The sequence below is a fragment of the Prionailurus viverrinus genome, chromosome B4 (assembly GCF_022837055.1).
Source record: "Prionailurus viverrinus isolate Anna chromosome B4, UM_Priviv_1.0, whole genome shotgun sequence".
Classification (NCBI taxonomy): Eukaryota; Metazoa; Chordata; class Mammalia; order Carnivora; family Felidae; genus Prionailurus; species Prionailurus viverrinus.
In genome coordinates this window covers 14,940,350-14,967,865 of record NC_062567.1, presented here as the reverse complement: position 1 = coordinate 14,967,865, position 27,516 = coordinate 14,940,350, and the positions used below count along the sequence as shown (strand labels likewise).

At 38.4% G+C, this 27,516-nt stretch overlaps 1 protein-coding gene and 1 pseudogene across 1 annotated transcript in view; one reads left to right on the top strand and one right to left on the bottom strand.

The window, feature by feature from the left end:
* Positions 1–27,516, bottom strand: part of MALRD1 (MAM and LDL receptor class A domain containing 1) — a 779,242-nt gene that overhangs the window by 460,979 nt on the left and 290,747 nt on the right. The window lies entirely within an intron of this gene.
* Positions 290–17,377, top strand: LOC125169765 (ribosome biogenesis protein NSA2 homolog; annotated as a pseudogene).

Below are 27,516 nucleotides of genomic sequence, written 5' to 3'. Positions count from 1 at the left end.
ACAGCTGGAGGAGAAATGTGCCCAACACTGGTGGAGATCTGACTCTCACTAGGGCCCTGGCCTCCTTCACAGCCCTGCCAGTAGTGGTCCCAGAGCAAATGATGGCAGAGAAGGGCACACACCCAGCATTCCCTCTGCTCCCTAACCCTGGGTTGCTAAGATCACTCAGCAGACTTTCTCACAGCCTTCTTGTGCCTGGACATTCCGTGCCTCTATCATTCCCTTCCTCCAAGATTCTCAACTCCTTGACATATTGGCTGACTCCTACAAAACCAGTGTTTGGAGCAATATGATTATTTTTGCTTCAGCCTTTTTTCTAAGAAAAGGTAAAGAGCGGGCATTGTGGGAATCTTCCTTCCACGCCTTTGCGGTGTACCTCTTCAAGAAGAGAGATTTTAATAGGATGGATGTCTGAGTTTCAACCTCAGAGTACCTTTGGTAAAAGTACTCCTTAAGGAGGGAGACCCTTAACTCTGCCCTCACCTTGCTCCATGTTGCCTGGGCTTCCAGCCCCGCCCACCAAGTGCATCTCTCACCTTTAATCCTGGGTGTGCACTCCCCATATCTGGGGCATGGCTGGCTCTTGGGTTATGGCTCTCTCCTGACTCCTTTCCCCTTCCTTGGTCTGTGTGGTGGCCATACAGGCACAGCGCTACTGGAGTCACTTAGGAACCAGCAACCTGACAAAGGCCAATCTTGGGGGTGAGGCCCAGAGATGGTACCTCGGCGATCCTTCCACACCTGGCTGGGGCACAGCCTTCAGGACGCCAGGCCCGTCTCTGATCTTGCCAGCTAGGCCTGGAGGACAAGGACTCCTGTCTAGAGAGAAGCCTTCGGAGGGGAAACCAGGAGGTGGGACTTGAGGGTTGGCTATCATAAGCTGCCTCAGCCACCATCTAGAGGTGAATGCACTGCCACCCATCGCCTGCAGGTCCCCACATCTATTTCCACGAGAGGCCACAGAAGGGAGGGACTTTATTGAAGAATATTTTGAAGAAATCTTTTGTACCCCCTGGGCCTCCTTCATCAAAACAAGGGACTATGTGCCAGAGTTTTAACGTTCATGTGTGGCTGACTTGGGTGCAAGAGAGGTTTTGACCTAGGCTCAAAAGTTAGTTTCAAATACCACTTAATAAATCTATTTTTCTTTTTTTTTTTTTTTTTTCCTGGCACAGAAGCTGGTAATCTAGGACCTACATGTGAACAACTTTATGTGAATATTTTTTGTACTTAGTTTACTTGGGTTGGTAGGATACATTATATTTAAATTCCTTGAACACTGTGGATCACCCTAATGTGTATGAATGACTAAGGCTTTGTAAATTAAGGAATGTTGGCGAATAAAGTTATTTGATGGGATCAAAGAAACCAAAAAAAAAAAAAGAAATAATTATTCTACTCTTTTGATTTTAAATCCATGTATCATTAGTACAATGTGCACAAATTATGATAAAGGCTGAAATTACCAAGTCTGTAATAATTTGGTTGTGTGGGGTTTTTTTCTTACAATAATACTGCCAATAATGTGGTCAGCTTTGTACAGCGTATTTTCTTTTTTTAACATTTAATTTTTAATTGTAGTATAATTGACATACAATGGTATATTAGTTTCAGATGTACCACATACTGATTTGACAATTGTATACATTACTCAGTGCTCAGCATGATAAATGTAGTCACCATATGTCACCAAATATTATTACAACATTATTGATGATAGTCCCTAAACTGTACTTTTCATCTTTGTGACTTACTTACTTTATAACTAGAAGTTTAAAGGATATACCTCTTAACCCCCTTTACCTATTTTGTCCATTCCCTGCCCCCATCCACCTCCCCTCTGGTGGCCACTACTTTGTCCTCTGTATTTAGGAGTCCATTTTGCTTTTTGTTCATTCGTTTTTATAGATTCTGCATTTGAGCGAAATCATATTTTCATGTGGGTAAAATGGGCCCTAAAGAACTGAATATGTTTAGAAGAGGCACACAAAGAAGAAATTATATACATACATATATATATACATATATATACACACACATATAAATGTATACATATATACATGTCTATATGTGTATACATTTGTATATACATATACACACACACACACACACACATACATATATAAAGCATGGAAAATAGAAAGGAAACTGGTCTGGGGTTCTCCTTATAGGTCTAAAAGGCTTTCAAGTCTCAAATTTAGTCTCTATTAATTTAGGTCAATTTTATTTAAATATATTTTAATAAGCTTATAGATAATTTTTAAAATGTATCTTTCCCTTCCTAGCTCCAAGTCAAAGAGAAAGAATCAGGATGAAAACAATTAAATATCAATGTAATCTTGCCATAAAAGACAGAGTTTATGCTCCCACTTTAAATATCAATTCAAAAAAAGAGATAATAAAACATTAAAGACATCTAGGTAATATGCAGCCTTTCGAAGTATTAAGTGAGGAGGTGATTTCTCACAGTATGGGCATTCTGGCACTCTGATTAATTAGATTTCTTACCACTTTCTCACCTACAGATTATGCTAGATACTATAGAATGTAAATTTGCTACTTATTAAAACCATTTTTATTTTGAAAGTTCTATCTTTTTTCTTTTTTTTTTTTTTTTAATTTTTTTTTTCAACATTTTTAATTTATTTTTGGGACAGAGAGAGGCAGAGCATGAACGGGGGAGGGGCAGAGAGAGAGGGAGACACAGGATCGGAAACAGGCTCCAGGCTCTGAGCCATCAGCCCAGAGCCTGACGCGGGGCTCGAACTCACGGACCGCGAGATCGTGACCTGGCTGAAGTCGGACGCTTAACCGACTGCGCCACCCAGGCGCCCCTCTTTTTTCTTTTTTGAGGAAAGAAATGTGAATCACCAATAGCAAATGGATGGAGAAGTTACCACATAGTTATTGAGTGAATCTTTGCAGTCTTGCCTGCCCAAGTCACTGGGAACATGATTGTGAGAAGCCCACAACAGAATTTGGCCTCTGGCCTCATCATTTACTGGGTAGACAATATTAGGCAGGTTAGTTAATCCTGCTGAATATGTTAGTTTCTTCATTTATGAGATGTTCCATGTATGGTCTTAATAAGAATCAGAAATAAAATAAGGGAATATCTAAAAGAGTACCTGGCCCATTCTATGTATTTAATAAATTATAGTTGTGATTTGCAGTTATGTTTATGTCATTAGTTGCTGCTAATAGAATAAAGGATTTAGTGTCCCATAAACCACAGAGGGTATGAATTAAGACCGTTTTTAAGAGGCAGAACTATTAATCTGAATTATGTCTCAATAAGTAAGCACTTCCAGTTTTGTTCCTTGTGTGTTTAATATCCCAAGATCCTAGGGATAACAAGAACAGAAATGAATATATAATTTATTCATAGATTCACTGAGACCCAGCACAATTTCCACAGACATTTCTTCCTAGTTATTGACAGATTCTAAGCTTCATCTAGAAATCTAAAGGACTAAGAATAGCAAATTTTAATGTACAGAAAAACAAAGAGAATTTAATAGGTCAATTCATTATAAATGTGGAATAATCAAGACAGAGCAGTACTGAAGTAAAGATAGGAAAATGGACCAGATAAATGGACACAACACTCCTGAAACCAATTCACATATATTTGTACACCTGATTTTGAAAAGTTTGATTCTTCAAAGCACTAAAGGAAAAGACAAGCTTTTCAATGTGGACTGAATAAATCAGGTAGCAATGTGGGGGGAAAAACAAAACTTGCCTCTATTTCACAGCTTTAAAAAATAATGAATTCCAGGTAGATTGTACCTTGAATATAGAGGGTGAAACAATAAAGTTTCTCTAAAATAACCTACTAGGGGCACCTGGATGACTCAGTCTGTTAAACATCTGACTTCAGACCAGGTCATGACCTCACGGTTCGTGAATTCAAGCCCTAGGTCGGGCTCTGTGCTGACAGCTCAGAGACTGGAGCCTGCTTTGAATTCTGGCCTCCTTCTCTCTCTGCCCCTCTCCCACACATGCTCTGTCTCTCTCTCAAAAATAAATATTAAAAAAAAGAAAAAGAAGATAACCTAATAATATCTTTATGATGTGGAAGAAAGTTTTAATAATATATAAAAATTGCTAACCATAGGGGAAATATTTAAAAATGGGACTATATTCAAATTAAGGATTTCTGTTTATCAAAGATGCCAAAATGATGATCATAATCATCACTGAATCATCATTAGCAAATGGGAGGAAAGCATACATATCACATACATAGAATATAACACGTACTGACTGCTTACTATGTACCATGCTCTATGCTAGATGTTCAACAATGTGTGTGTGTGTGTGTGTGTGTGTGTGTGTGTGTGTGTGTGTGTAGGGACCATGTCTATTTTGTTTCCTATGCAGCAAACTGGATCATAGGCCCTCAAAAAATACTTGATAAAAACGTGATAAATGAGTTTAAAATTAGTAGAACAAATGTGGAAATAAAAAGACCAATGGAGTGACAGAACTATAGATTCAGATCAAATCATTCATGAAAAGCTGATAATGTGTTTCATGCTGGGGGGAGAAAAACAACATAAGAAAAGACAAAACAAAGTGAACAGGAGGAACAAAGTGACTAAAAGTCATTAATTCTGGCAATGATAAAATTATCAACAGTTCTTCAACTGGAGGTCTCTGTATGAATTGCCCAGAATTAAACACAATTAAAAACTATTAATGTGTAATTTTCCCAATTCAATATAACTTGATATAATTCAGTCACAAAGATATATATAAATTGCTAAAGAAATTCCTTATAAGTATATATCCCTGAAATATCCCCCATCTGCAAGGAAAAGAAAAAGGGGACACATATCAAGAGATTGACTTGCAAACCACAAACAACAAAACTACATTTGTGCCTTCACGTCGTACTATGAACACAGAACACAGCACTGCATCCTGTGGTCACCAATATTACATGCATTAATTGTGGGCACATGATGTATGCATGATTCCTAGTGGAAACTTGAAGAATTACACAAACACTTGCTTGTGTTTGGGATGAGATCATCCAAGCACGTACTTGCAGAGGAAATCAACCCACCCCATGGAATGGGCAAAGCAGTAATGACCACACCTAACAATGCTGTCACCCACAAAATATCAGTATCTCTCTACTGGCCTTAAAATTGTCCTTTCTCATATAAGGTAGGAAGTAGGATGTTTTATAGGCACATATATTTTCTAATAAAACATATCGTAAACCACATAGGAAGTGTTATAAGACAAAGAAAGTGTTACACACCCAGCAGTTGCACAAGGAAAGATACTGGGTGATGATGTACAGGTCAGTTAAAAAGTGATTATAAAAAGAGATCTTACTTACCGTCCGTGTTATTTTTTAAAAAGTCTCCTAGCCCTCATAGGATAATCAGTTTCTAAAGTCTTAACCATGACATAAATTAAGCAATTAAAATATTGAATATTTTCCCTTATTTGAGAACCTCGTGGGTATTCACCCTAAATAAATTAGTAAGAAAAAAAATATCCTTGCAAGGACAAGTCAAATTATTTCTGGGTGAGATAAACTAACCTGTGATCCTATACATATACAACATCAGGGACATATTGTCCAGGAGTATTCTTTGGGTTGAAAAAATACCTTTTAATTCATTCTGATACTATAGGCCTTTTTTTTTTTAACATTTATTTTTGAGAAAGAGACAGAGCATGAATGGGGGAGGGGCAGAGAGAGAGGGAGACACAGAATCGGAAGCAGTCTCCAGGCTCTAGCCATCAGCCCAGAGCCCGACACGGGGCTCGAACTCAAGGACCTTGAGATCGTGACCTGAGCTGAAGTCGGACGCTTAACTGACTGAGCCACCCAGGCGAAGCACTATAGGCCTTTTTCTAGCATAACGAGTGAGATGTAATCTACTAAAAGCTGTCATGGACTTTATTAGCTTCATGAGTAGCAGAAAATACAAAGTGCTCAATAGTGCAGCTCTTATAATAGTTTCCATAGCACTACCCTAATATCTGTAGTGAACCATTCTCGTGGTGTGAAACTAACTGTTCCCCTCACCTCAGCCGCCAACTTCTCTGTAGAAGACAAAATCCCTGAGCCACCAACTGCTGCGGTAGGCTTCCTAAGCAAGCCAGACTAATCAGCGTTCTCCTGTGGGATTTTTAGAATATAAAAAGGGAAAAGGAACATTCCCTCTGCAGTGTTAAATCTTACTAGCTGACTCCCCAAGTTGTGAAACCAGTTCTGCCTGATTCCAAAACTCCACACATGGCTATACTATGCTTTAGTGATGCAGAAGAAGAGTCCAAAAAAAAAAAGTTTCTATTGACTTTATTGGGCCTTTCTGAAATACACATCTGATTCTACCATCCTGCTTAGAAATCTTCAATATATCCTCACTAACTCAAAGTAAGACCCTTGAACTAAACTGTATGCTATTGGACTACAATAAAAAGCTTTAGTGAACTATACATCTACTTACTACACACACTGTCCAGATCAGCTGACATATTTTTTTCCAGAGCACAGCTTTCTTGATAAAAGAAGCAGTGAATTAACTTGCATTCTAGGGCAAGCTCCTTATATCATCAAGTATTTGTAACTAATAGTCCACAGACTGATATTCCACACTGCAACACTACATAACTGGGTCAGATTTTTTTTGTGAAGGCCATATAGTAAATATTTTAGGTTTTATGGGCCATAAGGTCTCTGGTACAACTATTAAACTTCTGTCTTTGTAGCATGAAAGCATCCATGGACTACTTAAATGAATTGTCACATTCCTGCTCCAATAAAACTCTATTTGCAATAAACAGGCTTCAGGCCAGAATTGGCCCACAGGCCATCCTTTGGTCACCACTATTCATTCTATGGATAAAGTCTCAATTCACTGGGATCTGACGAATAACTTTCTAAAAAAATCTGGCATCAACTTTCATACATTACTTTACTCAGACCACTCAGATATATACCCAATGCATATGTGTGTGTAGTTACTTGAATACATCATGCCCTTTCTTTTCTCTGTCTCCCTTATATCTGCCTTCTTCTGAGCACTCTTATAACCTGTGCTGTTGGTCTTTCCTCTATACTACTTTCTCAACATATCTCCACAACATATCTCAAGTATATTCTCATTCCCAAGCCTTTTTAGATGCCTAGACTCAAAATTCCTTGATTCAAAATTACCCCCTTATGGAAGAATTTCAGAGCACTTATACACAACTTTTTAAATGTGTTTTTCATGTTACGTTTTAATTCACTGAATATAAAGCTTTATTCCCCAGTAGATTCTATCCATATCATGGCACGGATTTTAACTTATTTATCTACCTCACCTTGTGTATCCAGAAAGCCTTGTAAAGCGACTTAAACTCAATTGGTACTCAATAAATATTTCCTGAATCTGTTGCTTAAGATTAAATAAAAGTGTTAGAGAATTCTTGCTTTTCTATATCAAAATTCTCCTTTACAAGTGCAAGGAATCTCAATTTAAAACACACACACACAATTTTAGCAGAATGCTTTTGGGTTTTTCTTTCCTAGTCTCATGAAATATAAATGAAGTAATGAACAACATTTGCTGAAATTTTATATAACCACCTGGGGCTTTACCAACTCAAAATTCAATATCAAATGTATCAAAGCCAACTATTTTAATTAGGCTCCCCCACAGTTCCTGTTTCAATATTGTATGACATTCACCGCAGAAAAACTCTTTGTGAGTCAAATAGAAACACACACACACACACACACACACACACACACACACACACAAAATAACAATGGATAAATTTTAAAGCTGAAGAAATTACATAATGTGGTTGTATTTATTTGTTTATTTTCTCTTTTCAAAACAGAATTTTTAAAGGCTCATTAAAGTAATTATATTCTTTGTAAAACAGACTTTAGGCCAAAACCCCATTAGTTTCTGAGATACATAAAGTATCTGAGGTTTTTAGATCAGTCTTTAAATTGTAAGTCTTTCAATGAGAGAGTATTAAGTAATAGTTTGTCATTTAATATTTGTAACAAATCTGAGAGGCAGGATTATAACCACTACTAATTCACAGAGAAGTAAAATTAAATAACTTGTCAGTGAGATCCTTCTCCCACGTTTTTTATTCTCAACTAGTTGTCCTCTAACTATGGGGTCAGAAACAGCACATCAGGATTACCTGAGAACTTAGTTTAGTCACTAGTTCTTGGGCCCTAATGCAGATATACTGAATCAAGAACTCTGGGCTAAGAGAGCCTGGGTGGCTCAGTCAGTTGAGCGTCCAACTTGGGCTCAGGTCATGATCTCCTGCTTAGTGAGCCGAGCCCCACGTAGGGCTCTGTGCTGACAGCTCAGAGCCTGGAGCCTGCTTTGAATTCTGTGTCCCAGGCTCTCTCTGCCCCTCCCCCATGAGTGCTCTCTCTCTCAAAATAAATAAACATTAAAAAAAAAAAAGGGGTGCCTGGGTGGCGCAGTCGGTTAAGCGTCCGACTTCAGCCAGGTCACGATCTCACGGTCCGTGAGTTTGAGCCCCGCGTCAGGCTCTGGGCTGATGGCTCAGAGCCTGGAGCCTGTTTCAGATTCTGTGTCTCCCTCTCTCTCTGCCCCTCCCCCATTCATGCTCTGTCTCTCTCTGTCCCAAAAATAAATAAACGTTGAAAAAAAAAAAAAAAGAACTTTGGGCCAAAGCTTAGCCATCTGTTCAACAAATTCTCCAACTTACTCCTGTGCATGCTAAGTTTTGAGATCCACTCTTCAAAACCACTTATGCTAACAGCTAAAATAGTACCTTCAAGTCCAAGATGCAAAATCAAGATACCAATCCAAAAGGAATACTTAGAAAAGTAGATACACATGGGGTGCCTGGGTGGCTCAATCAGTTAAGCAACCGACTTTGGGTCAGGTCATGATCTCACGGTTCGTGGGTTTGAGCCCCGCATCAGGCTCTGTGCTGACTGCTCAGAGCCTGGAGCCTGCTTTGGATTCTGTTCTCCCTCTTTCTGCCCCTCCCTACTCACACTCTGCCTCTCTCTCTCAAAAATGAATAAACATTAAAAAAGAAGAAGAAGAAAAAAGAAGACATTCAAGCTTAATTTTTCTTCCCAAAATAAACACTCTGGGGACAACAAATACTTGTAAGATTAAAGAATTTTTTACACTTGTTTTTCTGGCACCTTATTTTCTATTACATAGTGTGTAGAACACAGGCACTGCATTTTACTTAAAAAAAAAAAAGAGGGGAGAGAGGCGGCAAGATGGCGGCTTAGGAGGACGCTGGGCTCACCGCACGTCCTGCTGATCACTTAGATTCCATCTACACCTGCCTAAATAACCCAGAAAACCGCCAGAGGATTAGCAGAACGGAGTCGCCGGAGCCAAACGCAGACGAGAGGCCCACGGAAGAGGGTAGGAAGGGCGGCGAGGCGGTGTGAGCTCCACGGACTGGCAGGAGGGAGCCGGGGCGGGGGGGCGGCTCGCCAGCCAAGCAGAGCCCCCGAGTCTGGCTGGCAAAAGCGGAGGAGCCTGAAGGACTGTGTTCCCACAACAAGCGCGACTTAGCGTCTGGGAGGTCAGAAGTTAACAGCTCTGCTCGGAAAGTGGGAAGGCTGGAGGACAAAGGGAGGGAGAGCTGCTGAGCCCCCTGACGACAGAGCTCAGTTTGGTGGGGAACAAAGGCGCTCACCAGCGTCATCTCCCCCGCCCATCCCCCAGCCAAAATCCCAAAGAGAACCAGTTCCTGCCAGGGAACTTGCTCCCTCCGCGCAAACACCCAACTCTGCGCTTCTGCGGAGCCAAACCTCCGGCAGCAGATCTGACTCCCTCCCGCTGCCACAGGGCCCCTCCTGAAGTGGATCACCTAAGGAGAAGCGATCTAAGCCTGCCCCTCCTGCCCCCGTGCACCTTGCCTACCCACCCCAGCTAATATGCCAGATGCCCAGCACCACAAGTCTGGCAGTGTGCAAGTAGCCCAGACGGGCCACGCCACCCCACAGTGAATCCCGCCCCTAGGAGAGGGGAAGAGAAGGCATACACCAGTCTGACTGTGGCCCCAGCCGTGGGCTGGGGGCAGACATCAGGTCTGACTGCAAGCCCGCCCACCAACTCCAGTTATACACCACAGCACAGGGGAAGTGCCCTGCAGGTCCTCACCACGCCAGGGACTATCCAAAATGACCAAGCGGAAGAATTCCCCTCAGAAGAATCTCCAGGAAATAACAACAGCTAATGAGCTGATCAAAAAGGACTTAAATAACATAACAGAAAGTGAATTTAGAATAATAGTCATAAAATTAATCGCTGGGCTTGAAAACAGTATACAGGACAGCAGAGAATCTCTTGCTACAGAGATCAAGGGACTAAGGAACAGTCACGAGGAGCTGAAAAACGCTTTAAACGAAATGCATAACAAAATGGAAACCACCACAGCTCGGCTTGAAGAGGCAGAGGAGAGAATAGGTGAACTAGAAGATAAAGTTATGGAAAAAGAGGAAGCTGAGAAAAAGAGAGATAAAAAAATCCAGGAGTATGAGGGGAAAATTAGAGAACTAAGTGATACACTAAAAAGAAATAATATACGCATAATTGGTATCCCAGAGGAGGAAGAGAGAGGGAAAGGGGCTGAAGGGGTACTTGAAGAAATCATAGCTGAGAACTTCCCTGAACTGGGGAAGGAAAAAGGCATTGAAATCCAAGAGGCACGGAGAACTCCCTTCAGACGTAACTTGAATCGATCTTCTGCACGACATATCATAGTGAAACTGGCAAAATACAAGGATAAAGAGAAAATTCTGAAAGCAGCAAGGGGTAAACGTGCCCTCACATATAAAGGGAGACCTATAAGACTCGTGACTGATCTCTCTTTTGAAACTTGGCAGGCCAGAAAGAATTGGCACGAGATTTTCAGGGTGCTAGACAGAAAAAATATGCAGCCAAGAATCCTTTATCCAGCAAGTCTGTCATTTAGAATAGAAGGAGAGATAAAGGTCTTCCCAAACAAACAAAAACTGAAGGAATTTGTCACCACTAAACCAGCACTACAAGAGATCCTAAGGGGGACCCTGTGAGACAAAGTCCAAGAGACATCACTACAAGCATAAAACGTACAGACATCACAATGACTCTAAACCCGTATCTTTCTATAATAACACTGAATGTAAATGGATTAAATGCGCCAACCAAAAGACATAGGGTATCAGAATGGATAAAAAAACAAGACCCATCGATTTGCTGTCTACAAGAGACTCATTTTAGACCTGAGGACACCTTTAGATTGAGAGTGAGGGGATGGAGAACTATTTATCATGTGACTGGAAGCCAAAAGAAAGCTGGAGTAGCCATACTTATATCAGACAAACTAGACTTTAAATTAAAGGCTGTAACAAGAGATGAAGAAGGACATTATATAATAGTTACAGGGTCTATCCATCAGGAAGAGCTAACAATTATCAATGTCTATGCGCCGAATACCGGAGCCCCCAAATATATAAAACAATTACTCATAAACATAAGCAACCTTATTGATAAGAATGTGGTAATTGCAGGGGACTTTAACACCCCACTTACAGAAATGGATAGATCATCTAGACACACGGTCAATAAAGAAACAAGGGCCCTGAATGATACATTGGATCAGATGGACGTGACAGATCTATTTAGAACTCTGCATCCCAAAGCAACAGAATATACTTTCTTCTCGAGTGCACATGGAACATTCTCCAAGATAGATCATATACTGGGTCACAAAACAGCCCTTCATAAGTTTACAAGAATTGAAATTATACCATGCTTACTTTCAGACCACAATGCTATGAAGCTTGAAATCAACCACAGGAAAAAGTCTGGAAAACCTCCAAAAGCATGGAGGTTAAAGAACACCCTACTAACGAATGAGTGGGTCAACCAGGCAATTAGAGAGGAAATTAAAAAATATATGGAAACAAACGAAAATGAAAATACAACAATCCAAACGCTTTGGGACGCAGCAAAGGCAGTCCTGAGAGGAAAATACATTGCAATCCAGGCCTATCTCAAGAAACAAGAAAAATCCCAAATACAAAATCTAACAGCACACCTAAAGGAACTAGAAGCAGAACAGCAAAGGCAGCCTAAGCCCAGCAGAAAAAGAGAAATAATAAAGATCAGAGCAGAAATAAATAATATAGAATCTAAAAAAACTGTAGAGCAGATCAACGAAACCAAGAGTTGGTTTTTTGAAAAAATAAACAAAATTGACAAACCTCTAGCCAGGCTTCTCAAAAAGAAAAGGGAGATGACCCAAATAGATAAAATCATGAATGAAAATGGAATGATTACAACCAATCCCTCAGAGATACAAACAATTATCAGGGAATACTATGAAAACTTATATGCCAACAAATTGGACAACCTGGAAGAAATGGACAAATTCCTGAACACCCACACTCTTCCAAAACTCAATCAGGAGGAAATAGAAAGCTTGAACAGACCCATAACCAGTGAAGAAATTGAATCGGTTATCAAAAATCTCCCAACAAATAAGAGTCCAGGACCAGATGGCTTCCCAGGGGAGTTCTACCAGACGTTTAAAGCAGAGATAATACCTATCCTTCTCAAGCTATTCCAAGAAATAGAAAGGGAAGGAAAACTCCCAGACTCATTCTATGAAGCCAGTATTACTTTGATTCCTAAACCAGACAGAGACCCAGTAAAAAAAGAGAACTACAGGCCAATATCCCTGATGAATATGGATGCAAAAATTCTCAATAAGATACTAGCAAATCGAATTCAATGGCATATAAAAAGAATTATTCACCATGATCAAGTGGGATTCATTCCTGGGATGCAGGGCTGGTTCAACATTCGCAAATCAATCAACGTGATACATCACATTAACAAAAAAAAAAGAGAAGAACCATATGATCCTGTCAATCGATGCAGAAAAGGCCTTCGACAAAATCCAGCACCCTTTCTTAATAAAAACCCTTGAGAAAGTCGGGATAGAAGGAACATACTTAAAGATCATAAAAGCCATTTATGAAAAGCCCACAGCTAACATCATCCTCAACGGGGAAAAACTGAGAGCTTTTTCCCGGAGATCAGGAACACGACAGGGATGCCCACTCTCACCGCTGCTGTTTAACATAGTGCTGGAAGTTCTAGCATCAGCAATCAGACAACAAAAGGAAATCAAAGGCATCAAAATTGGCAAAGATGAAGTCAAGCTTTCGCTTTTTGCAGATGACATGATATTATACATGGAAAATCCGATAGACTCCACCAAAAGTCTGCTAGAACTGATACAGGAATTCAGCAAAGTTGCAGGATACAAAATCAATGTACAGAAATCAGTTGCATTCTTATACACTAACAATGAAGCAACAGAAAGACAAATAAAGAAACTGATCCCATTCACAATTGCACCAAGAAGCATAAAATACCTAGGAATAAATCTAACCAAAGATGTAAAGGATCTGTATGCTGAAAACTATAGAAAGCTTATGAAGGAAATTGAAGAAGATTTAAAGGAATGGAAAGACATTCCCTGCTCATGGATTGGAAAAATAAATATTGTCAAAATGTCAATACTACCCAAAGCTATCTACACATTCAATGCAATCCCAATCAAAATTGCACCAGCATTCTTCTCGAAACTAGAACAAGCAATCCTAAAATTCATATGGAACCACAAAAGGCCCCGAATAGCCAAAGGAATTTTGAAGAAGAAGACCAAAGCAGGAGGCATCACAATCCCAGACTTTAGCCTCTACTACAAAGCTGTCATCATCAAGACAGCATGGTATTGGCACCAAAACAGACACATAGACCAATGGAATAGAATAGAAACCCCAGAACTAGACCCACAAACATATGGCCAACTCATCTTTGACAAAGCAGGAAAGAACATCCAATGGAAAAAAGACAGCCTCTTTAACAAATGGTGCTGGGAGAACTGGACAGCAACATGCAGAAGGTTGAAACTAGACCACTTTCTCACACCATTCACAAAAATAAACTCAAAATGGATAAAGGACCTAAATGTGAGACAGCAAACCATCAAAACCTTAGAGGAGAAAGCAGGAAAAGACCTCTCTGACCTCAGCCGTAGCAATCTCTTACTCGACACATCCCCAAAGGCAAGGGAATTAAAAGCAAAAGTGAATTACTGGGACCTTATGAAGATAAAAAGCTTCTGCACAGCAAAGGAAACAACCAACAAAACTAAAAGGCAACCAACGGAATGGGAAAAGATATTCGCAAATGACATATCGGACAAAGGGCTAGTCTCCAAAATCTATAAAGAGCTCACCAAACTCCACACCCGAAAAACAAATAACCCAGTGAAGAAATGGGCAGAAAACATGAATAGACACTTCTCTAAAGAAGACATCCGGATGGCCAACAGGCACATGAAAAGATGTTCAGCGTCGCTCCTTATCAGGGAAATACAAATCAAAACCACACTCAGGTATCACCTCACGCCAGTCAGAGTGGCCAAAATGAACCAATCAGGAGACTATAGATGCTGGAGAGGATGTGGAGAAACGGGAACCCTCTTGCACTGTTGGTGGGAATGCAAATTGGTGCAGCCGCTCTGGAAAGCAGTGTGGAGGTTCCTCAGAAAATTAAAAATAGACCTACCCTATGACCCAGCAATAGCACTGCTAGGAATTTATCCAAGGGATACAGGAGCACTGATGCATAGGGCCACTTGTACCCCGATGTTCATAGCAGCACTCTCAACAATAGCCAAATTATGGAAAGAGCCTAAATGTCCATCAACTGATGAATGGATAAAGAAACTGTGGTTTATATACACAATAGAATATTATGTGGCAATGAGAAAAAATGAAATACGGCCTTTTGTAGCAACGTGGATGGAACTGGAGAGTGTGATGCTAAGTGAAATAAGCCATACAGAGAAAGACAGATACCATATGGTTTCACTCTTATGTGGATCCTGAGAAACTTAACAGGAACCCATGGGGGAGGGGAAGGAAAAAAAAAAAAGAGGTTAGAATGGGAGAGAGCCAAAGCATAAGATACTGTTAAAAACTGAGAACAAACTGAGGGTTGATGGGGGGTGGGAGGGAGGAGAGGGTGGGTGATGGGTATTGAGGAGGGCACCTTTTGGGATGAGCACTGGGTGTTGTATGGAAACCAATTTGTCAATAAATTTCATAAAAAAAAATAAATAAATAAATAAACATGTGCTGTTGTTAAGAAAAAAAAAAAAAAAGAAGAGTTGACTGGGAAGGGTATGATTTGGAATTCTTAGTCAAATATATTTGAGAAACTCAATGCACAGTTCCAGAGTACCATTTACACACACACACACACACACACACACACACACACACACACACAGAATTTGATGTAAATAATTCTTTAGGAATTGTGTAATCAATTTCCATTATACTCTCTCTTTATATAACTCACATATCCTTAATGTATTTGACCAAAAAAAATGTCTGTCACATGATAAGTACTCAAAAATATTTGTCAAGTTGAGTGAATAAAACAAACAACTGAAGTCTTATTTTTGAGCATTACTAGATAAATAATACCTTCTAACAAAAACTTATTGACCTAAATTTCAAAAAATAATTTAGTAATTTAAATTTTTGAGATTTTAAAAATAATTTTTAAAATTAAAAAAATACTTTATCAGATATGACCATTATTAATCCAAAATGTATTCCCATGTTACTATGAATTGAAAGTTCTATTTGTTTAAGAAACGGTTTTTTTTCAGGCTTCAAGGCAAAGAAAATCATCAGGAATAAAGAATTTTATTACATAATGATAAAGAGGTCAATAGTACAAGAAGACCTAACAACCTTTAATGTTTATGAGCCTAAAAACAGAGTGTCCAACTATGTGAGGGTAAAACTAACAGAATTTTTAAAAAAGCAAAAAGCAAAAACAAAAAACAGACGAATCCACTATCATCATTAGAGACTTCAACACTCCTCTTACAGAAAAGGACACATTTCACAGTCAAAAGATCAGTAAGGACAAAGGTGAACTCAACATCATTAATCAGCTGGATGTAAATGATGCCTAACACTGCTTTATCCAATAACATAAGACTATACATTCTTCTCAAGCTTACAGCGAACATCTACATCTAATAAGGACTGTTAAACAAAACATATAGAAAATTCTTAATACTTAACAATAAGAAAACAGACAACTGATTAAGAAACGGGCCAGGTTTGGGGGTGCCTGGGTGGCTCGGTTGAGCGTCGAACTTTAGCTCAGATCATGATCTCATGGTTTGTGGGTTCGAGACCCACATGGGGCTGTGTGCTGACAGCTCAGAGCCTGGAGCCTGCTGTGAATGTGTCTCCCTCTCTCTCTGACCCACTCACAGAGTGTCTCTCTCTCTCTCTCTCTCTCTCTCTCTCTCTCTCTCTCTCAAAAATAAATAAAACATTTAAAGAAATTAAAAAAAAAATGGGCCAGGTTTTTAGAGTTGTCTCTTTCCCGTCACGGGTTTTGTAGAGTCAGCTCGTGGGTCTGTGAGACCCAAAAATTGAGAGCTGCTTCACTCCCAAGCAGCTGCACCCAGCATCTATGTGGCTGTCTCCAAGCCACAAAACAAATACTGGGAGCACAGTGGATTTCTTTTGTATTACCATGAGAAAGAGGGAAAGAAGGAAGCTGGAGAGGCTCATGAATGTTCAAAGAAGGCCAAAAAAAAAAAAAAAAAAAAGATGATTAGTCTGAAAGCTAAGCTTTTCCATAAACAGTGCCATACTGTGAAAATACAAATGAAAAAGACTATCAGCATGCAGGAAAATAAAAACAGTAAACAAAAGGATGATGAAAAGTTTCCACAAGGAGCACTACTTGCATACCTTCTGGACAGGGAGGGACAGTCCCCAGCTAAAGTACTTTCCAACATGATTAAATAAAAACAAAGAGGAAGCAGGAAAATGGGAATTCCCTTTGCCCAAATTTCATGCCCAGGGACAAATGGAAGTATTAACAGTTATTTGAACAGGAAAGAAAAAAAAAAGTAGGCATGGTAGAAGGTGGTTTCTAAAATTGCTTTGCTGGAGATGGCTTTACTCGGAAATCACCTAAATAAGAGTGATTCATTAGGTTAATGGCCTTACATTTCAAAAAGGCCCATGTAACACATCCTGAATTGAAAGCCACTTTTGGCCTGCCACTACTTGGTATAAAAAATCCTTCACCCACACTATACACAACTTTGGGTATTATTACCAAAGGTACGATCACTGAGGTGTGAGTGAGTGAGTTGGGCCTTGTGACACAAGAAGGCAAGGTTGTATGGGAGAAACACAGCCAGGTTACACAATCCTGAAAATGATGCATGCATAAATGCAGTCTTGCTGGTTCCACAGCAGTTTCAGACGAAGAACTCCTTGTAAGTACTGAAGACTACACACCAATCAGGAAAACCACTATGATTGTGCTCGTTCTGAATACTAGCAAATATATACCTGCTGCTTATATACCAGCTGTCATCAGAATTATTTATTCCATTGTAAAAGAAATAAATTAAAACATCCCAGTTTTACAAAAAGAGAAAATGAGAGGGGCACCTGGGTGGCTCAGTAGGTTGGGCATCCAACTTTGGCTCAGGTCATGATCTCACAGCTTGTGAGTTTGAGCCCCACATGGAGCCTGCTTTGGATCCTGTTTCTCCCTCTCTCTCTCTCTGCCCCTCCCCTGCTCTCTTTTTCTCTCCCAAAAATAAACTAAGAAAGAAAGAAAGAAAGAAAGAAAGAAAGAAAGAAAGAAAGAAAGAAAGAAAGAAAGAAAAAGATGGTGAGAAAGAAAGAAAAGAAAGAGACCAAACACCTGAAAAGACACCTCATGAAAGAAAATATACAGGTAGCAAATAAGCATATGAAAAGGTGCTCCATACATATGTCATCAGAGAAATGCAAATTAAAACAACAATGCAATATTACTATATACCTATTAAAATGGTCAAAATCCAGAAACCAACAATATCAAATGGTGGTAGGAATGTGATGTAATAGGAATTCTCATTCATTAATGGTGGGAATGCAAAATTGTATAATCACTTTAACAGGCTGTTTGGTAAGGTTTCTTATGAATAAATACACTCTTAATCATATGATCCAGAAATTATGCTTCTTGGTATTTATAACCAAAGGAGATGAAATTTATGTCCAGACAAAAACCTACACATGGATGTTTATAGCAACTTTATTCATTACTCCAAAGACTTGGAAGCAAGCAAATATCCTTCTGTAGGCAAATGGATAAATACACTTTGGTACATTCAACAATGGAATATTATTCAGCACTAAAACGAAATGAGCTATCAAGCCATGAAAAGACAAGGAAGAAACTTAAGTGTATATTAATTATGAAGTGAAAGAAGCCAATTTGAAAAGTCTACATGCTCTATGATTCCAACTACATGACATTCTAGAAAAGGCAAAACTATTGAAACAGTAAAACATTAGTAGTTGCCAGGGCTTTGGCAGGGAAAAGGGAGGGAGGAATGAACCGGCAGAGCACAGAGGATTTTTAGGACAATGAAAGTACTCTGTATTGTACTATAATTCTGGATATATGCAATTACGCATTTGTCCAAACCCATAGAATATATAACACCAAGAGTGAACTATAATGTAAAATATGGATTCTGAGTGTTTGGATAAGTCATGTAGGATCATCAATTGTAAGAAATATACTGGCATTAATTCTAGAGAATGAAGCAGGGTTCTCCTTGCACATAAGGGAAGAATCTAAAGGTACAGAAGCTGATACAAAGCAAGAGGCATTACAAATAGAAATGAAATAAAAGAAAACTACTTGATAAGTTTCAATCTGTTACACAAATGATACAGCCATTATTCAATGATTTCAATTTGAGGCAAAAATAAGTTAAAAGGGATTTTTTTAAGTTTATTTACCTTTTTTGAGAGAGAGAGAAAAAGCGAGTGAGAGTGAGTGGGGGAGGCACAGAGAAAAAGGGGGAGAGAGACTTCCAAGCAGGCTCTGCTCTGTCAGTGCAGAGCCAGATGCAGGGCTTGAACTCATGAATGATGAAATTACGACCTGAGCTAAAATCAAGAGTAGAATGCTCAACAAACTGAGCCACTCAGGCATCCCTAAGACAGAATTCTTACTATTTTCTGAAACAATATGAGCTAGCCATGTTTGCAGTAAATACATTTATTTATTAATCTGACCTGATTAAAAAAAAAAATCAATCTTTCCAGCACTGATCTCTAAGGCTATTTATTCAAAATTCTACTTGTAACCTCACTGGGATTTTGAAAGTTCCCTGTAATGAAACTAGCAAATTGGATTCTGCTCACTAGATTCATGACTTTATCCAGTTTTATGAAATGGACTTATAAAATTTCGGGATTGTGAAATCAATACAAGACATAGCCAAAACTTACTTTGAAACATCTTATAGATGAAATCCCAGTAGGAGAAGGGATTGAAATGGCTGTGCACTCCCTCTCCCCAGAGATAACAATTGTAAATATGGCATAAAATATATAAAGTTAATTCTAATACAAACCGGAAAATTTCCAAAGCAGACAAAAATCAGAGGAAAGCATAATACACGTACAAACTTGCAACTCAAAGTGGTGAGACCAGTGAGTTCGTGTCTTTTTGATCTGAAAAAATTGACAATCTCCCTTACCCTTTGGCTATGTTTGTAAAAACTGACACAATGACAGTCTTACTGGCTAAAGGAATGAGAGATCAGAGTTCAGAAGAAAATTTAAAAGAGAAATCCTAGAAATCCTAACAGCAAAGCTACACAGTTACAGGGGCGACAACAGGAAGCATGGCAAAATGCAGGTAGGGACCAGAGAAAAAACTATGCTGAAAGATTAGAGCTATGTGGACACAATCTTCAAAGGTAAGTTTTTTTTTAACAATATAGTTTTTAACCGTATATAGCTCAAACACCAGAAGGCACAAAGCTTTATGTCCTTGTGGACTTGAAGTTTCAGAAAAAAGAGTCTGAAACTGACACAGCATGGATAAAGAAGGAATGCACAAAAAAGCAACACTGGAAAATGATAAAAACAGAGCAGAGAAAGGAGTAGCTACATTCGGTGCACTAGATAAAGTTTACAGTTTAAAACCAAGTACATTAACTACCTATAGAAACAGAAAACAAAAATCTTAACACGAACATTACAGAATCCAGAGTCACTAAAATGTATTATCAGTAATATCTAGTTTTCAATCAAAAACCTCTAGACATACAGAAAAAAATGTAGTATGATCATTACCGGCTAAAAATAAACAGCCAATAGAAAATCACTCCATGTGGGTCAAGATGTTGACTGTATCAGACCAAGATTTTATAGTACCTGTCATAGATACATTCAAAAAACTAAAGAAAAATTATTCAACCAACTGAAGAACATTAGGTATCAATGGATGCATAGATAATCTCAAGAGTAAATGGGAATTCTAAAATAAATAACCAAATGATAACTCAGAGACTGAAACCTACAATAACAGAAAATAAAAAATAAGATGCTAGCTGGGTTGAATAATAGATTGGATATCACTGAAGAGGAATGAGTAAACATGAAAATACATTAGTGAAGTTATCAACTCAAGAATCACAAAGATTGACAAAAATTAACACCATTTGAGACTTGTAACACAATATCAAACAATCCAAAATTGATATAAATGGAATCTCAGAAGAAGAGAAGACGAAAGATAAAGTATTTGAAAAAATAGTGCCTGGAAAGTTCCTAAGTCTGGTAGAAAACAATGAAAGATCTAGTAACCTTAATAGTAGATACACCATAGCCAAAATGTTATAAGCCAAAGATACAGAGAAAATCTTATAACTGAACAAAGAAAACAAAGAAAAATGATGCATAAAGAGAAACATCAATACAACTAACAACAGATACTGTTTCTGAAACTAGTATAGATACTGAAATTATATGTTCACAGTGCTGAATAAAAATAAACAGAAAAATTAATTCTATACCCAGTGAAGCCTTCTTTTAAAATTGAAAGGTTAATAAATTTTTAGATTGAGGAAACAGAATAATTTGCCAGCAAACCTCTACTAAAAGAAATGCTAAAGAAATTAGAAAGACGGATGAAATAACACCAGCTAGGAATCAGATTGAATAAAATTATAAATGTTATATTAAAGTATATGTATATATAATTTATGTATCTTACACGTATATATTTTAAATTATATAAGTAATATATATGTGTGTGTGTGTGCTCTTTTTCTCTTAATCCTGCTGAAAAACAAAAAGACTGAATGAAGCAAAAATAATAACACCGTTTTGATAGATTTGTAATTTATATTGACAATACATATGACAATAATAGCACTAGAATAAGTACGAGTAAATAGAAATAAACAGTACTAAAATCCCTATATTTAACCTTGACTAATTCAATATTAACACTAGGTACACTGGGTCAAATTTAAGATGTTTGCTTTAACATCTAGAGCAACCAATAAAAATTGCAAAAATATATAGTAAAAATAGAATGATAAATTTTTTGAATTAAAATTTTAAAAAAACAGGAAAGGTAAAAAGAGGGAATTCTAAAAACTGAGATACATTTAAAAAATAAAAAACCTAAATATAAGCATATCAATAATTACATTAAATGTAAATGGAATAAATATCCCATCAAAAGACAGAGATTGTTGGTTAGAATAAAAGAGCAAGAAACAACTATATATTATTTACAAGACACTTTAAATACAAAGACAAATGTAAACTGAAAGTAAATAGCTGTGAAAGAAATACTGGTAACCTATGAGCCTAAGAAAGCTAAATAAATTATATTAATATCAGACAGGATGGATTTCAAGACTGATATGTATCAGTCTATATCATGTATATATAATATGTATATATGTATCAGTATATATCATATACATATTAATTGAAACTGAATCAAAGCCTTGAATGCAAAAGCTAAATAACTCTCAGGAGAAACCGAGGGGAAAGACCTCATGACTGCATTTGGCAACAATTTCTTGGATGTGACACCAAAGGTAAAGATAAAAATAACAACAAAAAAAAAATACATTGGACAAGATCAAAATTAAAGCTTTTGTGCATCAATGGACACTACCAACAAAGTGAAAATTCAACCCACAGAATCTGAGAAAATATTTACAAATCATATTCTGAAAAGAGATTAAAATCCATAATATAAGGAACTCCTACAATTCAACAACAACAAAAAATAAAAACCTAGTTCAAGATGGACAAAGGACTTGAACACACATGCAAATTACCAATAAGCACATAAAAGGATGGTCAATGCCACTATCCTAAGAGAAATGCTAATTAAAACCACAAATCACTCCACATGCATAAGATGGCTATTGTCAAAAACAAAACAGAAAATAAGTGTTGGCAAGGATGTTGAGAACAGGAACACTTGTTATATATGCGAAATTTTATGTTACATATATTTTAAGAAAGAAAATTTTAATTAAGAAATTTTTAAATTATTTTACCAGGATGCCAAGTTTTTATTATACTTGCTTAAAAAAGCATTAGTTCTATTCAAATCCAATATTTAATACCTTCCAATATTTCACTTTACTTCTCTTACCATAATAATATAAAGAAAACATAGAGATTTTATCTTAAATATTATATATATAAACCCTGAAATCTCCTGTAATTTACCCAAAGTATTACTAGTATTATCATTTCCTATAGGATTAAGAAGTGCAGGGTGTCAGGGCAGCTCATTCTGTTGAGCGTCTGACATCAGCTCAGGTCATGATCTCACAGTTTGTGGGTTCGAGCCCCCCATCAGGCTCTGTGCTGACAGCTCAGAGCCTGGAGCCTGCTTCAGATTCTGTGTCTTCCTCTCTCTGCCTCTCCCATGCTTGCATTCTGTCTCTCTCTCAAAATTAATAAACATTGTAAAAATTCAAAAATTGCCTTAAAAAAAGTACAGTTATACTCAAGCCTCCTTTCCTATTAATTGGCCAGTTAATTTAATTGTAGGAATATATGAAATAAAAGTCAAAGGAGAAATTGAAGGGAGCAGAGATACAGCATGGTCTCAAAAAAGTAATATCTGTAATGGAGATATTATTGAAAACTACTATTGCTAGAGATAGGAATATGGCAGCATAGGAGGATGGTGGGCTCACCTCGTCCTGCTGATCTTTTAGATTCCATCCACATCTGCCTAAATAACCCAGAAAAATGCCAGAAGACTAGCAGAATAGACTCTCAGGAGCCAAGGTAAACAAGAGGCCCATGGAAGAGGGTAGGAAGGGTGGAGAGGCAGTGTGTGCTACAAGGACTGGTGGGAGGGAGCTGGGGCGGTGAAGGGGCAGCCTGCCAAGCAAGGCAGAGCCCCTAAAGTCTGGCTTGCAAAAGAGGAGGGGCCGGACTCCATGACTTCTGACAGCCAGCGGGACTTAACATCTGGAGAGCGGGGAGTGCGATAGGATGCGGGGAGGGAGAGTTGTTAAGCCCCAGAAGGACAGAGGTTGGTGGGGGAACAAAGGTGCTGGCAAGCACCATTTCCCTCTCCCATCCCCTGGCCAAAATGTCAAAGGGAACCAGTTCCCATCACCCAACTTGCTTGCACCACACAAACACCCAACATTGTGTTTCTGTGGATCCATTCCTCCAACGGGCCTGCCTCCCTCGTGGTGCTGCAGGTCCCCTCCCACAGGGGACTACCCATGGCAAAACTAGCTAAGCCTGCCCCTCCCGTCCCTTGCACCTTGCGGATCCACCCCAGCTAATATGCCAGATCCCATCGAAGCAGCACCACAAGCCTGGCAGTGCACAAGAAGCCCAGATAAGGGCCACACCACTCCACAGTGAGTCCTGCCCCTACCAGAGGGGAAGATAAGGTACACACCAGTCTGACTGTGGCCCCAGCAGTGGGCTGGGGTCAGCCATCAGGTCTGACTGCGGCCCTGCCCACCAACACAAGTTTCTCGGACAACATAGGAGAAGTGCCCTGCAGTTTGGAGCTACCACAGGGAATACCCAAAATGATGAAACGGAAGAATTCTCCTCAAGAGAAACTCCAGGAAGTAGCAACAGCTAACTGATCAAAACCAATTTAAGCAATATAAGGGAACAAGAATTTAGAATAATAGTCATAAAATTAATTGCTGGGCTTGAAAAAAAGCATAGAGGACAGCAGAGAATCTACTGCTACAGAGATCAAGGGACTAAAACATAGTCATGAGGAACTAAAAAATGCTATAAATGAGGTGCAAAATAAAATGGAGGCAGCCATAGAACAGATTGAATAGGCAGAGAAGAGGTGAATTAGAAGATAAATTTATGGAAAAAGAGGAAGCTGAGAAAAAAAAGAGATAAAAAAAATCCAGGAGTATGAGGGGAAAATTAGAGAACTAAGTGATGCAATCAAATGGAAAAATATCCATATCACAGAAGAAGAAGAAGACGAAGACGAAGACGAAGACGAAGACGAAGAAGAAGAAGAGAGAGATAAGAGAAAGGGGCTGAAGGTGTACTTGCATAAATCATAGTTGAGAACTTCCCTGATCTGGGGAAGGAAACAGGCATTGAAATCCAGAAGGCACAGAGAACCCCCTTCAGACATAACTTGAATCGATCTTACGCACAACATACAGTGAAACCGGCAAAATACAAGGATAAAGAGAGAATTCTGAAAGCAGCTAGGGATAAATGTGCTCTAACATATAAAGGGAGACCGATAAGACTAGTGACAGATCTCTCTACTGAAACTTGGCAGGCCAGAAAGGAATGGCAGGAAATCTTCAATGTGATGAACAGAAAAAATATGCAGCCAAGAATCCTTTATCCAGCAAGTCTGTCATTCAGAATAGGAGAGATAAAGGTTTTCCCAAACAAAAACTGAAGGAATTCATCACCACTAAACGAGCCCTACAAGAGATCCTAAGGGGGAATCCTGTGAGACAAAGTACTAGAGACATCACTGCAAGCATGAAACCTACAGACATCACAATGACTCTAAACCCATATCTTTCTATAATAACACTGAATGTAAATGGACTAAATGCTCCAACCAAAAGACATAGGGTATCAGAATGGATAAAAAAAAAAAGACCCATCCATTTGCTGTCTACAAGAGACTCTTTTTAGACCTGAGGACACTTTCAGATTGAAAGTGAGGGGATAGAGAACTATCTATCATGCTACTGGAAGTCAAAAGAAAGCTGGAGTCGCCATACTTGTATCAGACAAACTAGACTTTAAATTAAAGGCTGTAACAAGAGATGAAGAAGGGCATTATATAATAGTTACAGGTTCTATCCATCAGGAAGAACTAAAAATTATAAATGTCTATGCACCGAATACGGCAGCCCCCAAATATATAAAACAATTAATCACAAACATAAGCAACCTTATTGATAAGAATGTGGTAATTGCAGGGGACTTTAATACTCCACTTACAGTAATGGATATATCATCTAGACACAGGATCAACAAAGAAAAAAGGGCCCTGAATGATACATTGGATGAGATGGACTTGACAGATATATTTAGAACTCTGCATCCCAAAGCAACAGAATATACTTTCTTCTCAAGTGCACGTGGAACATTCTCCAAGACAGATCACATACTGGTTCACAAAACAGCCCTTCATAAGTATACAAGAATTGAGATCACACCATGCATACTTTCGGACCACAATGCTATGAAGCTTGAAATCAACCACAGGAAAAAAGTCTGGAAAACCTCCAAAAGCATGAAGGTTAAAGAACACCCTACTAAAGAATGAATGGGTCAAATGTGTTGGGATGCAGTAAAGGCAGTCCTCAGGAAAATAAATTGCAATCCAGGCCTATCTCAAGAAACAAGAAAAATCCCAAATACAAAATCTAACAGCACACCCAAAGGAAATAGAAGCAGGACAGCAAAGACAGCCTAAACCCAGCAGAAGAAGAGAAATAATAAAGATCAGAGCAGAAATAAACAATATAGAATCTAAAAAAATGCAGAGCAGATCAATGAAACCAAGAGTTGTTTTTTTGAAAAAATAAACAAAAGTGATAAACCGCTAGCCAGGCTTCTCAAAAAGAAGAGGAGAGGACCCAAATAGATAAAATCATGAATGAAAATGGAATTATTACAACCAGTCCCTCAGAAATACAAACAATTATCAGGGAATACTATGAAAACTTATATGCCAACAAACTGGACCACCTGGAAGAAATGGACAAATTCCTAAGCACCCACACTCTTCCAAAACTCAACAGGAAGAAATAGAAAACTTGAACAGAGCCATAACCAGTGAAAAAATTGAATCGGTTATCAAAAATCTCCCAACAAATAAGAGTCCAGGACCAGATGGCTTCCCTGGGGAATTCTACCAGACATTTAAAGCAGAGATAATACCTATCCTTCTCAAGCTGTTCCAAAAAATAGAAAGGGAAGGAAAACTTCCAGACTCATTCTATGAAACCAGCATTACTTTGATTCCCAAAATAGAGACCCAGCAAAAAAACGAGAACCACAGGCCAATATCCCTGATGAATATGGATGCAAAAATTCTCAACAAGATACTAGCAAATCGAATTCAACAACATATAAAAAGAATTATTCACCATGATCAAGTGGGATTCATTCCTGGCTGGTTCAACATTCGCAAATCATTCAAAGTGATACATCACGTTAATAAAAGAAAAGATAAGAATGATATGATCCTATCAATCAACGCAGAAAAAGCATTTGACAAAATTCAGCATCCTTTCTCCTTTCTTCATCAAAACGCTCGAGAAAGTCAGGAGAGAAGGAACATACCAAAACATCATAAAAACCATTTATGAAAAGCCTGAAGCTACTATCATCCTCAAAGGGGAAAAACTGAGAGCTTTCCCCCTAAGATCAGGAACATGACAGGGATGTCCACTCTCACTGCTGTTGTTTAACATAGTGTTGGAAGTTCTAGCATCAGCAATCAGACAACAAAAGGAAATCAAAGGCATCAAAACTGGCAAAGATGAAGTCAAGCTTTCACTTTTTACAGATGACATTATACATAGAAAACCCAATACACTCCACCAAAAGTCTGCTACAACTGATACATGAATTCAGCAAAGTTGCAGGATACAAAATTAATGTACATAGATCAGTTGCATTCTTATACACTAATAATGAAGCAACAGATAAAGAAACCGATCCCATTCACAATTGCACCAAGAATCATAAAATACCTATGAATAAACCTAACCAAAGATCTATATGTTGAAAACTATAGAAAGCTTATGAAGGAAATTGAAGAAGATACAAAGAAATGGAAAAACATTCCGTGTTCATGAATTGGAAGAATAAAAATTGTTAAAATGTCAATACTACCCAAAGCAATCTACACATTCAATGCAATCCCAATCAAAATTGCACCAGCATTTTTCTTGAAGCTAAAACAAGCAATCCTAAAATTTGTATGGAACCACAAAAGACCCCGATTAGCCAAAGTAATATTGAAGAAGACCAAAGTGGGAGGCATCACAATCCCAGACTTTAGCTTCTACTACAAAGCTGTAATCATCAAGACA